The following is a 15935-nucleotide window of genomic DNA, read 5'->3' as shown; positions in this document are numbered from 1 at the left end:
GCGACTTTTTTTTTGGCCAGGCAGTGTATATATAGTGAAGTAAAGAAAGTAAAGAAAGTAAAGAAAGTAAAGTAAGGTAAAGTAAAGTAAGTAAAGAAAGTCAAGTCAAATAAAGAAAGTCAAGTCAAGTCAAGTAAAGAAAGTAAAGTTAAGTTAAGTAAAGTAAGTAAAGTAAAGAAAGTTACGGAAGTAAAGAAAGTAAGTAAAGTAAAGAAAGTAAGTAAAGTAAAGAAAGTAAAGTAAAGTAAAGAAAGTAAATTTAAGAAAGTAAAGTTAAATATAGAAAGTAAAGTAAGTAAATTAAAGTTAAGTAATATAGAAAGTAAAGTTAAGTAGGAAGGTAAAGTAAGTAAAGTAAGTAAAGTTAAGGAAGAAGGTAAAGTAAAGTAAGTAAAGTAAAGTTAAGTTAAATAAGAAGGTAAAGTAAAGAAAGTAAAGTTAAGTTAAATAAGAAGGTAAAGTAAAGAAAGTAAGTAAAGTAAAGAAAGTAAATAAAGTAAAGTGAAGAAAGTATAGTAAGTAAAGAAAGTAAAGTGAAGAAAAGTGAAGAAAAGTAAAGTAAAGAAAGTAAAGAAAGTAAAGTAAGAAAATATACAAAATATAAGAAATGACAGAGAATATATAGATGTGTGTGTGTGTGATATCTTCAGTTATTAAAATTTAAATTAGAATTAATTATCCTTTAAAATCAGACAGATTTGCAGATATTCAAGCTGTTTTTTGTTTGTTTTTTCATTTGTGCGTCTGAAATCTGTGCCAGTGATTTGCCATCCTGCTCCTTCTTATTATCTCTGTGTGTTTCCTCAGGCGGCAAAAGAAGTGCTCTGTTCTGAGCCGAGCACGCACACACACACACACGCATGCACATAGACATACACACACACAGACAGACACACACACACAGACACAGACGAACCTTTCAAGACATACACACGCCGCGCTGCCCACACAGACATACATACACACACACACACACACACAGACACACAGACATACACCCTGCCTTGCACACAGACATACACACACACACACAGACATACCTGCCTGCCTTTCCCACACACACACAGACACAGACACAGTGCGCTTGCCTGCCTTTACACTCACACACCGCATGCGCACACAGACATACATACACACACACACACACACAGACATAAATACCCCCTACACACAGACACACACACACACACACACACAGACCATACAGCACACTTACCTGAACATACATACACACAGACACACACCATACCGAAGACACGCACACTCCGCGCTACACAGACATACACACACTCCAGCACACACCGCGCACCACACAAAGACACACACCGCAGCGCTTCCCCACACAGACACACACACTCCCACTTGCTTACACACCGCGCACACACACAGACACACACCTCCGCACTTACCCCACCTGAACCCCACCCACCTCCCCACCCACACAGGACACACACTCACTTTCCCCAGAACCACACCCCCTCTCCCACACACACACCTGAACCACGCTTCCCACCACGCCACTTACACACACAGACATACATGCCCACACAGACACACACACACTCACGCACACACACAGACTATACATACCTACATACCTGCATACACACAAGGGAACACACTCACGCACACACACAGAGACACACATCTACATATTGTATCGTTTGATGGATTTTAGTTTTAGTAGTTTGCAGTTTCATAATTTTAACGATCTTAATTCATTATTTCTTCATGTAAAATGATAGAAATTGCGCCTTAAAACCAAACTAACACGGTGAAGCTGCGGCGGTGCGTGCAGCCGCAGACGAGACTGAGCTCAGGCTTTGGAAGATTAAATCTCTGACGCGTCGTATGAATTTAATATCTTCAAATTTATTACCTTTAATGCTCATGAATGAAGCGGACATGCTGTAAATGATGAAGCAGCTGCACCAAAGACTCAGTGAGATGCAACAGGAGCACACTTTAATATAGAGGTGATTTATGTGCAGGAATAACTTTAAAGTCTTGTTTTTCAAAATAAAAGTCAATTCCTCACTCTCCCAAACCAAAGTCCACAGAGAAAACCAGTGATTTTAACATCACACACACAGGAGCTGTGTGGGAGAGTGAGTGTGTGTGTGTGTGTGTGTGTGTGTGTGTGTGGGAGAGTGTGTGTGTGTGTGTGTGTGTGTGTGGGGAGAGTGTGGTGTGTGTGTGTGTGGGAGAGTGAGTTAGTGTGTGTGTGTGTGTGCGGGGTGCGGGAGAGTGTGCGGTGGGAGAGTGTGTGTGTGTGTGGGGAGAGAGTGTGTGTGTGGGGAGAGTGTGTGGGGTGGGAGAGTGAGTGTGTGGGGTGTGTGTGTGTGTGTGTGTGTGTGTGTGGGAGTGTGTGTGTGTGTGTGTGTGTGTGTGGGAGAGTGTGTGTGTGTGTGTGTGTGTGGGAGAGTGAGTTAGTGTGTGTGTGTGTGTGTGTGAGGAGTGTGTGTGTGGGAGAGTGTGTGTGGGTGTGTGTGTGGGAGAGTGTGTGTGTGTGTGGGAGAGTGTGTGTGTGGTGGGAGAGTGAGTGTGTGTGTGTGTGTGTGTGTGGGAGAGTGTGTGTGTGTGTGTGGGAGAGGTGTGTGTGTGTGTGTGTGGGAGTGAGTTAGGTGTGTGTGTGTGTGTGTGTGTGTGGGAGAGTGTGTGTGCGTGTGTGGGAGAGGGGTGTGTGTGTGGGAGAGTGAGTTAGTGGGAGAGGAGTGTATGTGTGTGTGTGGGAGAGTGTGTGTGTGTGTGGGGAGAGTGAGTGTGTGTGTGGGAGAGTGTGTGTGTGTGTGAGAGTGAGTGTGTGTGTGGGAGAGTGAGTGTGGTGTGTGGGAGAGTGTGTGTGTGTGTGTGAGAGAGTGAGTGTGTGTGTGAGAGTGAGTGGTGAGGTTTTCTGAGGTCAATATTGAGACGTTTGCTAGAAAACCAGGTGGAGCAGCTCGTACCTGCGGTGTCTGGCGTATTTACCACTGACGTGACCGCTGCCATCACAGCCTGGGGTGGGACAGCTGCAGGAGAGGAGACACAAGGTAAACAACAACAACAACAACAACAAAGACAAAACATGAGCAGAGTTAGTTCGTGTTTGGTGTCTGCAGTCAGCAAACTAGACACCAGCTGCTACTGCTGTTACTGATGTTACTGCTGCTGCTGCTGCTGCTGTTACTGATGTTACTGCTGCTGCTGCTGGTTACTGATGTTACTGCTGCTGCTGCTGCTGTTACTGATGTTACTGCTGCTGCTGCTGTTACTGATGTTACTGCCTGCTGCTGTTACTGATGTTACTGCTGCTGCTGCTGTTACCTGATGTTACTGCTGCTGCTGCTGCTGTTACTGATGTTACTGCCGCTGCTGCTGCTGTTACTGATGTTACTGCTGCTGCCTGCTGCTGTTACTGATGCCGCTGCTGCGATGTTACTGCTGCTGCTGTTACTGTTACTGCTGCTGCTGCCGTTGATGTTACGCTGCTGCTGCTGTTGCTGCTGCTGCTGCTGCTGCTGATTACTGCTGCTTACTATGTTACTGCTGCTGCTGCTGCTGTTACCGATGTTACTGCTGCTGTTGCTGCTGCTGCTGTTACTGTTACCTGCTGCTGCTGTTACTGCTGCTGCTGTTACTGCTGCTGCTGTTACTGCTGCTGCTGTTACTGATGTTACTGCTGCTGCTGCTGCTGCTGCTGTTACTGATGTTACTGCTGCTGCTGCTGTTACTGATGTTACTGCTGTTACCGCTGTTGCTGTTACCTGTTGCTGTTGCTGCTATGTTACTGCTGCTGCTGTTACTGCTGCTGTTACGATGCTGCTGCTGCTGTTACTGATGATACTGCTGCTGCTGCTGCTACTGCTGTTACTGCTGCTGCTGTTACTGATGTTACTGCTGCTGCTGCTGTTACTGATGTTACCGCTGCTGCTGTTACCTGCCTGCTGCTGCTGTTACTGATGTTACTGCTGCTACTGCTGTTACTGCTGCTGATGTTACTGATGTTGCTTACCACTGCTGGTTACCTGTTACTGCTGTTACCGCTGCTGTTACTGATGTTACTGCTGCTGCTGCTGTTACTGATGTTACTGCTGTTACTGCTGCTGTTACTGATGTTACTGCTGCTGCTGCTGTTACTGCTGCTGCTGTTACTGATGTTACTGCTGCTGCTGCTGTTACTGATGTTACTTCTGTTACTGATGTTACTGCTGCTGCTGCTCTGACCTGAAGACACGGAGACCCACTGCAGGGACTCCACATCCACGACCTCTGACCCCCTCCACACACACACACACACACACTGCTGCTGGAGAGGAGGAGGAGAGGAGGAGGAGATGATGAAAAATTGAAATGACGGATGGTAAGGAGGAGACGGAGGAAAAGGTAGAAGCAGGGGAGAGGAGACGAGAAGAAAGAAGGGGAGGGAGGAGAAGAGGAGAAGAAGAGAGAGAGGGAGAAAATGAGAAAGAGGGGAAAAGGGGAGAGGAGGAGAAGTAAACTGACAAACGGGGGGGTGAAGAACAAGAGCAGAAAGAGAAGGAGGAGAGAGAAGCAGGAGAAGTGGAGGATGAGTGCAGAAAAAGAGAAGAAGGAAGAGGAGATTTGTTCAAGGTGAGAAGACTCATCAATCAGAGAGGGAGACGTATTGATTTGTGTGTGTGTGTGTGTGTGCGTCTCCCCAGACACAGAGTCCAACACGTTTTCTAATTGTGATCAAATTCCCACAATGCATCAGGCCACTGCACAGCAGAAACCCTTTAAACCCTGTGAAGCACTCACTCTCCCACACCAAAGCCCACAGAGAAAATCAGTGATTTTAGCGGGCGGGGTCACAGGAGCTGCTGGTCTACTGCTGCCTCGTGTGGTCACTTTGTGTCACTGAGGTCAATCTGAATGAAAGATTATAAATGCCGAATTCACAAAATAAGACATTAGAACTTATAGTGATGAAAACAATCATTCACCACTGAACAGAGTTCAAATTCAAACTCAGAGCTGCTGTGTTTATTTAGCAGTTCAAACAAGTCAGAAATCACTTCTTCTTTTTTAACCCAAATCTGCCAAATTCCAACAAACTCAGAAATTAATTTGTATTTTATTCAGACGGCTAAGTCAGATTAGTCAGATTATAAATACATTAATAAAAGGATTTTGATGAAAACATGACATGATAGCTCAAGCCATACTGTAGCTGTAACTCACTCACACACACACACACACACACGTCACGTCGTTGTTTACAGTAAAGCGCTGAAACTGCAGCAAACCTGCGTTGAATCGTCATGTGCTGCACATGCTGACGTTTGCCAAATGAAGCAGAAAGCTCACGCTCACAGGTGAACGCAGGTATTTACACTCAGCCGAGTCACCTGGTGCACAACAAAACCACACAACTCCAAACAATCACAAAAAACTCAGCTGATAAAATCTACGTCAGATTCTACGATAAGTCTACGAAAGTCTACGATATTTTAAGAACACGTTCACGTCTTTATCTCACTGTGAGACAGACTTTTATAAACCACTCACTCTCCCACACCAAAGCCCATAGAGAAAATCAGTGATTTTAACATCACACACACAGGAGTTGTTGATCCACCGTGAGATAAAGACGTGAACGTGTTCTTCGTGAGTCTTAGAAAAAAAAAATCCTTCTTATTATCTTGTTTGATAAAAACAACGTGATGCATTCAATGCCATGATAATAATGATAATAATGATAATAATAAAGTATGGATCATACCTGAATAACTCTTGTGTTACAGCTTCCACAGCAGCTACAGACACAGAGCCAAAAGATAACAGCCCATAATAATTAACAAGCAGGTTTATTATTATTAATAATAATAGTAATAATAATAACAATAATAATAATGATGATGTTTTACAGTGTAGCGCAGGTTTGTACCTCGCACTCCTTTGGATCGCGTTCGATGGCGTTTTTCCGCAGCGGTCGCCTCCATCTGAAGAGGAAAATACAAAGCAATGTTTTCAATTATTATTGTCGTTCATACTGTGATTATTAACTGCAAGAAAGGCTACGTTAGCCTCATAACTGTCACGTAACAACCCGTGAGCTACCTGACACGTTTTCTTTATAGAATGTAAACAACCAATTAGCAACGTTTAACAATGTAACAAGTGGTTAACAACTGATTAGCTTCATCTTAGCAACGACTATGAACAGTGTAACGACTAATTAGCAACTAGTTAGCTGACATATAGCGGCTAACAACAACTAAGCAACCTCTTTAAACTATGTGACAATGTCTCAGCAAACCAAGTAGCCACTTAGCTAACAACAACAACCACATAAGCAACAGTTGCTAACGTTTGTTTAGTTTGTGTAGTAGTTTGTGTCATAGTTTGTGTAGTAATTGTGTAGTAGTTGTGTAGTATTTGGGTAGTTTGATGTGTAGTAGTTTGATGTGTAGTTGTGTAGTAGTTTGATGTGTAGTTGTGTAGTAGTTTGTTGAGTCGTTTGTTGTGTCGTTTTGTGTAGTAGTTGTGTAGTTTGTGTTGTAGTAGTTTGTGTTGAAGTTGTGTAGTAGTTTGTGTAATAGTTGTCTAGTAGTTTGTTTGTGTAGTGTAGTGTGTAGTAGTTGTGTAGTTTATGTAATAGTTTGTTGTGTAATTTGTTGTGTAGTAATTTATTGTAGGAATTTATTGTGGTTGTGTAGTAGTTTGTGTTGTTGTGTAGTAGTTTGTAGTGTGTGTGGTTTTTGTGTATGGTTATTGTAGTAGTTGTAGTTTGTGTAATAGTTTGTTGTGGTTGTGTGGTAGTTTGTAGTAGTTTGTGTAGTAGTTGTGTAGTTATGTAGTAGTTATGTAGTTTGTTATGTAATAGTTGTGTGGTAGTTTGTTGTGTCATAGTTTGTGTAGTGTGTGTAGTAGTTTGTTGTGTAATTTGATGTGTAGTTTGTGTAGTTGTGTAGTAGTTTGTTGTGTAGTTTGTATAGTTATTGTGTAGTTGTGTCATAGTTTATGTAGTAGTTTGTTGTGTGTGTATGTGTAGTAGTTTGTTGTGTAGTAGTTGTGTAGTAGTTTGTGTAGTAGTTGTGTAGTTTATTGTAGTTGTAGTAGTTTGTAGTGTAGTAGTTTGTTGTGTAATAGTTGTGTATTTGTTGTGTGTTTGTGAAGTAGTTGTGTAGTGTGTAGTAGTTTGTTGTGTAATTTGTTGTGTAGTTGTGTAATAGTTTGTGTTATTGTAGTTGTGTAGTAGTTTATGTAGTAGTTGTGTAGTAGTTTGTTGTGTCATAGTTTGTGTTAGTTGTGTAGTAGTTTGTGTTGTAGTTTGTGTAGTAGTTTTGTGTGTTGTGTAGCAGTTTGTTGTGTTGTGTAGTAGTTTGTTGTAATAGTTGTGTAGTGTTTGTTGTCTCATAGTTTGTGTATAGTGTAGCAGTTTGTTGTGTAAGGTGTGTGTAGTAGTTTGTGTAATAGTTGTAGTAGTTTGTGTTTGTGTAGTAGTTGTGTAGCAGTATGTGTAGTTGTGTAGTAGTTTGTTGTGTAAGGTGTGTAGTAGTTTGTTGTGTAGTAGTTGTGTAGTAGTTTGTTGTCTCATAGTTTGTTGTGTTTGTTGTGTAGTAGTTTGTGTACCTGGTCAGAGCTGATTGGACGTCAAACAGGTTCTGGTTCTGGTCTCCACAGAGTTTTTTACATCAAACACAGTTTCAGACGTCGTCTTCTAAATTCATGATCTGACAAAAAAACAAACACAGATTTTGTTTCAGTTCTTTTGTTTTGATGACGTTTATGAAAAGTGTGGAAATTAAAATGACTGCAAAATAAAATTACAACCGACGTAGTTTATGTTTGTCAGTCAGAGTCAAAACCCGAACTGGAGTCGGAATCAGAATCAGAATCAGAATTAGAATCAGTCAGAACCGGAACCAGAACCAGAATCAGAACCAGAACCAGAACCAGAATCAGAACCAGAGTCGGAATCAGAATCAGAACCAGAGTAAGAACCAGAGTAAGAACCAGAACCAGAACCAGAATCAGAATCAGAATCAGAATCAGAAGAATCAGAGTAAGAACCAGAACCAGAACCAGAGTCAGTCAGAGTTAGAGTGAGAGTCACAGTCACAGTCACAGTCACAGTCAGAACCAGAACCAGAACCAGAATCAGAGTCAGAGTCAGAGTCAGAGTAAGAACCAGAACCAGAACCAGAACCAGAGTCAGTCAGAGTTAGTCAGTCAGTCAGTCATAGTCACAGTCAGAACCAGAACCAGAACCAGAGTAAGAATCTGGCTCAGTTACCCAGACTGACCTAAATCAAATAAACATGTGGATCATGTGATGTAGCGCAGAACAGCAGTGAGAGGATGACCATGATGAAGATGATGTGAACACAGCAGCTCTGCATGCTCCTCTCCACGCGGCTGCAGTGCAGTGTTAATATAAATGTAAATGTAGGAAAGAGAGGAGGAAGAGGAGGAAGAGGAGCCTCGGCTGAACTCACAGCAGCAGCAGACTGACACGCACGCACGCACGCACGCACGCACGCACACACGCACACACGCACACACACAGAGATAGGGGCCGGTGCATCTGAGGCTGCAGCTCCACTGAACGTGATCCAACGCTCCCTAACATCAAACACACGCCTCCCTGTGTGTGTGTGTGTGTCCTTGCTCTGCCTCTGTGTGTGTGATGAGTCTCTATCTCTGCTGGGACCAGTTTCAGTTGTGGACAGACACTGTGGACACTGTGGACGCTCAGTCACAGTGAAAGAGAAGACAAGGTCTTTCCACACAGCTGTGAGGACAAAGGAGGACATTTTAGGGACGAATTGAGTAGAACTGGGAAAAATGGGGGGAAATGTGAAGACAATAAATGTAAGACATATTTAGGAAAAAAATTTATAAATGTTATTAAAAAACTTTTTTTTGTAGCTTTGGACAATTTCAAGAATTTTGTGAATAAATAGAAAACATTTGGAAATGAAAGTGAGAAAATGTTTTTTTTATTATTCTAATTTTCTAACCACATCTTTAGAAAATTAGGATTTTATTAAAAATAATTAAAAAAATTATAAAAGTTTTGAACAATGTCAGAATTTTTGTGAAATTAGAAATCACTTGAAAGACATCTTAAAAAAATGAATTTTGTAAATTGGACAATTTCAAAAATTTGGGAAGTCAGGATATTTTATAAAATCAATGACAGTGTGGAAACACACTGTGTAAGGACAAAGACAAGACAAGGACATTTTCAAAACTGGACGAAAAATTTATATTTTTGGAAAATTTGGAGATAAAATCTTTTAAAAATTAAAAAATATTTTAGTGAGGGTTCTCTGAGCAAAGGGTTTGAACCTTTATTGTGTAAAGTCAATATATTAAACATAATTATTTGACATGATATGAGACTTTATATAATATAGGTTTTTTGCATGGACAGGTGTGGACATGCATGGACAGGTGTGGACATGCATGGAAAGGTGTGGACAGGTGTGGACATGCATGGACAGGTGTGGACATCCATGGACAGGTGTGGACATGCGTGGACAGGTGTGGACAGGTGTGCACCTGCATGGACAGGTGTGGACATGCATGGACAAGTGTGGACATGCATGGACAGGTGTGGACAGGTTAATGTCAGGTCACTAATAAAAGTGTTTTCTTGTGATTTAATGGAAGATAAAATAATAAAGAGAAGACACAGAGCTTCCTGCTGTTTAGTATTCAGCCCGACACTCTGTCTGTCTGTCTGTCTGCCTGTCTGTCTGCCTGCAACAGCGCGATGCAGAGCTCTCTATACTGAGCCACACACACACACACACACACAGCGATATAGATGGTACAGCGTGTTCTTGTGTCAAACACGACGTGTTTCCTCAAACATGAGCACAAAAATAATCATTTTCTCTAAAAACACTCCTTTTTATAATCACCTCACGTTCATTCACTCACTCACTCATTCATTCACTCACTCACTCATTCACTCACTCACTTATTCACTCTCATTATCACGCTCATTCACCACTCATTCACTCACTCATTCATTCACTCACTCATTCACTCACTCACTTATTAATTCACTCACATTCATTCATTCACTCACTTATTCACTCATTCACTCACTCACTCAATCACTTATTCACGCTCATTCACTCACTCACTCATTCAATCACTCACTCATTCACTCACTCACTTATTCATTCACTCACTCATTCATTCATTCACTCACTTATTCACTCAATCATTCACTCAATCACTTATTCACGCACTCATTCACTCACTCACTCATTCACTCACTCACTCACCACTCACTTATTCACTCATTCACTCACTCACTCACTTATTCACGCACTCATTCACTCATTCACTCATTCATTAATTCACTCACTCACTCACTTATTCACGCACTCATTCACTCACTCACTCACTCATTCATTCACTCACTCACTCACTCATTCACTCACTCACTCATTCATTCACTCACTCACTTATTCACTCACTCACTTCATTCTCACTCATTCACTCACTCACCATTCACTCACTTCATTCACTCACTCATTCACTCACTCACTTATTAATTACTCACATTCATTCATTCACTCACTTATTCACTCACTCATTCACTCACTCACTCAATCACTCTTATTCACACTCATTCACTCACTCACTCATTCATTCACTCACTCATTCACTCATTCATTCATTCACTCACTTATTCACTCACTCATTCACTCAATCACTTATTCACACTCATTCACTCACTCACTCATTCATTCACTCACTCACTCATTCACTCATCACTCATTCACTCACTCACTTCATTCACATTCACTCACTCACTCACTTATTCACGCACTCATTCACTCACTCACTCATCACTCATTCACTCACTCACTTCATCATCACTCACTCACTCATCACTCACTCACTCACTCACTCACTCACTCACTCACTCACTCACTCACTCACTCACTCACTCACTCACCCATGAACAACAAGGATAAATACAGTGAACCGTGACGTGTCCACAGACAGGTGAGTTTCAGGTAACAGCATCAGTGCAGTTGCTATGGTTACCTGCTCTTACAAACGTCTCGAGTACTTATTGAGAGTGTGGTTAAGCTGTTATTGACGAGTCTGACAGGAGGAAGAGAGCTTTTTTTAAAGGTGCAGTCTGTGAAGGTTGGGTCATTTTAAAGGGACAGTTCACACTTTTATCTGTTTTTGTGTGTGTGTGTGTGTGTGTGCCCCAAAGATAATACCTTACAAATGTGTTTGCCAATTTTTCTGACTGTTAGACACAGATTTCTAACAGGAAACTGAAGTTTTTGACATTTCTGTAAACCACTCACTCTCTCACACCAAAGCCCATAGAGAAAATCAGTGATTTTAACATCACACACCTCCATCACTACGTTCAAATGTCTTATTTTGTCAGTTCCGCATTTGGAAATCTTCATTTAGATTGACCTCAGTGACACAAAGTGACCACACGAGGCAGCAGAGGACCAGCAGCTCCTGTGTCCCCGCCAGCTAAAATCACTGATTTTCTCTATGGGCTTTGGTGTAGGAGAGTGAGTGGTTTACAGACGTGTGTCTCACAGTGAGACAAAGACGCCAGGATCACAGACAGGAAGCGACATTGACTCTTGGACAGAAAGGCGCAGCTGACCTGCACTGACCGCACACACACACACACACACACACACACAGTTTGAAACACTGACCCACATTTTCCAGTAATTCACATTAAATGACATTAAAAAAAATCCCATTAAAAAAAATCCCTGCGATCATGAAATTTTAGCTCACGCTCAGGAGGAACAACGGTCACAGGCAAAGTGTGTGTGTGTGTGTGTGTGTGTGAGTGTGTGAGTGTGTGTGTGTGTGTGTGTGGCAGAGCCAGACAACAGCCCAGTGTTTTATTACAACACAACTTTTATCAAACCGAGCAAACACAAACACCTGGTGTGTGTGTGTGTGTGTTGTTGTGGTGCAGCAGCGCACAAACCAAACAACAACACAACTGAACACACACACGTGTGACCGTCTCTCAGATTTTTTTATATTCTGGACAATTTAACACAGAGAATAAGACATTAAATGTAGAGTTTTATATCTACATGACAGAAGATCATCATCCTGATTAATCCAATAATCAATCATCTATAATCTATAATCAATAATCTATGCACTGGTGTCAGATATCAGTGCATTCATCATGAAAATAGGTCGATCAGAACCAGCGTTTCTATATTTTTGAAAGATTAAACAAATCAATCGTGGCGGAGCAAATTTATTCAGAATCTAACCATCGTTTATATAAATGTTTATTTGCTTATTTATTTCTTTATTTGTGTTGAATTAGTAAACAAATCGTTTACAGGTAAACGAAGAATGGACTTCAAAAAAAATTGATGGAAAGTTGGGAAAAAAAAATGATAAATGTTATTTTTTTATTACTATTATTCTTTAATTATAATAAGAGCCGGGACGTTTTGTCCAGTGTGGACAGAGAATGGACTTTCTTTCTGGATATTTTTGGACTTTACTGTTGACGTTTTTCTTAGAAACAGGACGAAGGACAGACTTCTTTTTTTTTATTGGACAAAAAACATTTGTTTGTAGAAAATATTTTTGTAAAAAAGAGATTTTTTTTTTTGATTTTTCTGAGACGGTTTTGTTGGTTTTGTTTTGTGATATTTTAGTAAAGTGAGGATAATTACGTGGATGATGTTTGTTGTAAACTGAGGACATTTTGAATAAAGTTGTTTGTTGAGATCCAGTCTGTTCACACAGAATGAACCTTTAATGGTTCACACTGTTCTGCAGTAGCTACGCCTGGTTTCCATGGAGACAGGATTAGCCGCATCAATTAACCTGCGACCAAACACACGGTGTGTGTGCGTGTGTGTGTGTGTGTGGGGGGGGGGTGACCTGTCGATGAGATTCCGACAGGAACACGGAATTAAACGGGTTTCTTGTTTTTTTCATGGTGTGCTCATGTGTCGGTACTTTCTGAACTCTACCTTTAAAACACATAATTATCGCCAATTAATTCTAGAAGATTAAAAAAAATAGGTCAAGAATTTGTATTTGGGCCTGAAAAAAAATTTCTGAGGTATGTGAAATAAAAAAGCTTATTTATGTTCTCCGGTTTATTTTTAGAGCCTCTAAAACTCTCTGAGGCCTCAGTGACTTCCTGTAAATGTAAACACCTTAGTCTGACTAAAACCAGACTTTTAAAGTTTACGTAAACACCTTAGTCTGACCAAAACCAGACTTTTAAAGTTTACGAAAACACCTTAGTCTGACCAAAACCAGACTTTTAAAGTTTACGTAAACACCTTAGTCTGACCAAAATCAGACTTTTAAAGTTTCCGTAAACACCTTAGTCTGACTAAAACCAGACTTTTAAAATTTACGAAAACACCTTAGTCTGACTAAAACCAGACTTTTAAAGTTTACGTAAACACCTTAGTCTGACTACAACCAGACTATTAAAGTATACGTAAACACGTTAGTCTGACTAAAACTAGACTTTTAAAGTATACGTAAACATGTTAGTCTGACTAAAACTAGACTTTTAAAGTATACGTAAACATGTTAGTCTGACTAAAACTAGACTTTTTAAAGCATACGTAAACACCTTAGTCTGACCAAACCAGACTTTTAAAGTTTACGTAAACACCTTAGTCTGACTACAAGACTTTTAAAGTTTTAAACACCTTAGTCTGACTACAACCAGACTATTAAAGTATACAGAAACATGTTAGTCTGACTAAAACTAGACTTTTAAAGTATCGTAAACATGTTAGTCTGACTAAAACTAGACTTTTAAAGTATACGTAAACATGTTAGTCTGACTAAAACTAGACTTTTAAAGTATACGTAAACACCTTAGTCTGACCAAAACCAGACTTTTAAAGTTTACGTAAACACCTTAGTCTGACTAAAACTAGACTTTTAAAGTATACGTAAACACCTTAGTCTGACCAAAACTAGACTTTTAAAGTATACGTAAACACCTTAGTCTGACTAAAACTAGACTTTTAAAGTATACGTAAACATGTTAGTCTGACTAAAAAATAAATGAAAAGTTGAACTTTTCTACATGAAAGTTAATTTAATGTCTCGCGTTTAAGCTTTAAAGTCACATTTTAGTTGTAGTTTGTTCCACAGGTTGTTATACTTTTAATTTTGTGAGAATAAATTAAAGTGATTATGAACTTTTCTTCATTTATTTTTGCCTCATTTTCACTGTTGTTTAAAAAATAAAAAAATACTAATTTGTTCCGGAGTTTTTTTTTTGACACGTCACAAAAAAAGGAGAAAAATAAAAGTTAATTTGAAAGTTTCTGTGAAGAAAAACAAATTAATCTCAGCTGTCAGAGAAAAATACACTGAACATTTCACTATTTTCACTGAGGATTTTTCCTAATTTCATTATATTCCAAAAAAAGAGTCAAACTTAATCTTAATCATGTACAATTTAAGCTTCGAAAAAGACACAAATGCAGAGAATGATATGATTTCTACAAATAAATGAAACCAACCATGAAGTTTAAGAATAAAGTTAATATAAGAGACACACACACACACACACACACACACACACACAGGGGTCATGAGGTCAGAACAGGAAATTCAGACGTACGAGAAAAAACAGAGAAAATAGACGTTTGTTTAAGTGAAAATTAAACATTAAATTCAACATAAAACCACTGGAAAAAACAGAGAAAATAGAAGATAAATGAAGCATTTTTGACGTGAAAGACAAATATGAATGTTTTTTAAAGGGAAAAATAGAGTGGAGGAAACAGAAACTGGGAAATATGGAAGAGAATTTGTTTTAGACACGCCAGCGACCAACGAGTTAACATGAAAACGATGGAAAAGAGAAAGAAAAGAGACGTGAAGCATTTTTGACATTTAAAACAAATATTCTGCCTTTTAATGCCAAAAATAAGTGTGAAGGATTTTAGACACAAGTCATGTAAACTAAAGCAATGACAGCGTAATAAACAATGATGCGTTTTAAAGAGAAAAATTAGAGCAGAAATGACATAAAACACAGGAAAATAGAGAAATACAATAGAAATGTGAGACATTTTTGACACAATTAAAGTGAGAAATGAAGTGGAAACGCTGGAAAATAGAGAAATTAAACACATGAAAGCAGAAGCGACACAGAAACGCTGGGACATAGAAATGCGATCAATATTTTGGGCCATTATTAGATGAATACTTTCTATATTTCATATATTAATAAGTGCACGATTAATAGAACACGGCAAAAACAACATTAAACAACACTGAAAATAAACAGAAATAAAATGGAAACGTGAGAAAGATGAAAATGATGAATCTTTGTGTGAGAAATGAGAGAAAATCTCTAAATGCAGCGTTTTTAAGACGTTTACGGAGAAATGAGAGGAACTGAAATCAGATTCAACGAAATATGAGGATGATGATGGAGCGAGAGAAGAAGAGCAGCGTGAATGACAAACCACAGGAACGTGAGCGCGTGAGGTAAATAAACATCAACGCGCAGGAAAATAAACAATAAATATGAATAAAGAGAAAGAGAGAGAGAGAGAGAGGGATGGGGATAAAAGAGGAGTGGAAACATACTGGAGTGACGGAGCGAAGATGGAGACTCTTCTTCTTCTTCTTCTCCTCTTCCTCTGTGGACACGGAGTCTGCAGCCTCTCTCTCTCCCTCTCTCTCTCCCTCAGATTCCGTCAAGGTCTCTCTCCCCTCTGCCTCCCTCTCTCTCTTTTGTCGCTGTGAGATGTGGCCATGCCTTCAGTGAGAGAGAGAGAGAGAGAGAGCCAGACAGACGGGGAGGGAGGGAGGGAGGGAGGAGGAGGATGATGATGATGAAGGTTTAGAATCAGACACTGCAGCAGCAGCAGAAGAACACGACTTTACCTCTCTCTCTCTCTCTCTCTCTCTCTCGCTCTCTCTGTTCCCTTTAACTCTCGGGGACG

General features: G+C 40.0%; 1 long non-coding RNA gene across 1 annotated transcript; it reads right to left on the bottom strand.

Annotated features, from left to right (window-relative positions):
• Positions 1-2946: 2946 nt before the first annotated feature.
• On the bottom strand, positions 2947-15640 carry LOC122762747. Its single transcript, XR_006358763.1, has 5 exons — positions 15577-15640; positions 7576-7676; positions 5888-5942; positions 5723-5756; positions 2947-3008 (listed from the first exon to the last, which is right to left on the bottom strand). It is a non-coding gene; the product is annotated as an uncharacterized LOC122762747 (long non-coding RNA).
• Between the last annotated feature and the right edge of the window lie 295 nt (positions 15641-15935).

The sequence above is a fragment of the Solea senegalensis genome, unplaced genomic scaffold (genome assembly GCF_019176455.1).
Source record: "Solea senegalensis isolate Sse05_10M unplaced genomic scaffold, IFAPA_SoseM_1 scf7180000016046, whole genome shotgun sequence".
Taxonomy (NCBI): domain Eukaryota; kingdom Metazoa; phylum Chordata; class Actinopteri; order Pleuronectiformes; family Soleidae; genus Solea; species Solea senegalensis.
This window is presented reverse-complemented; position numbering and strand designations above follow the sequence as displayed.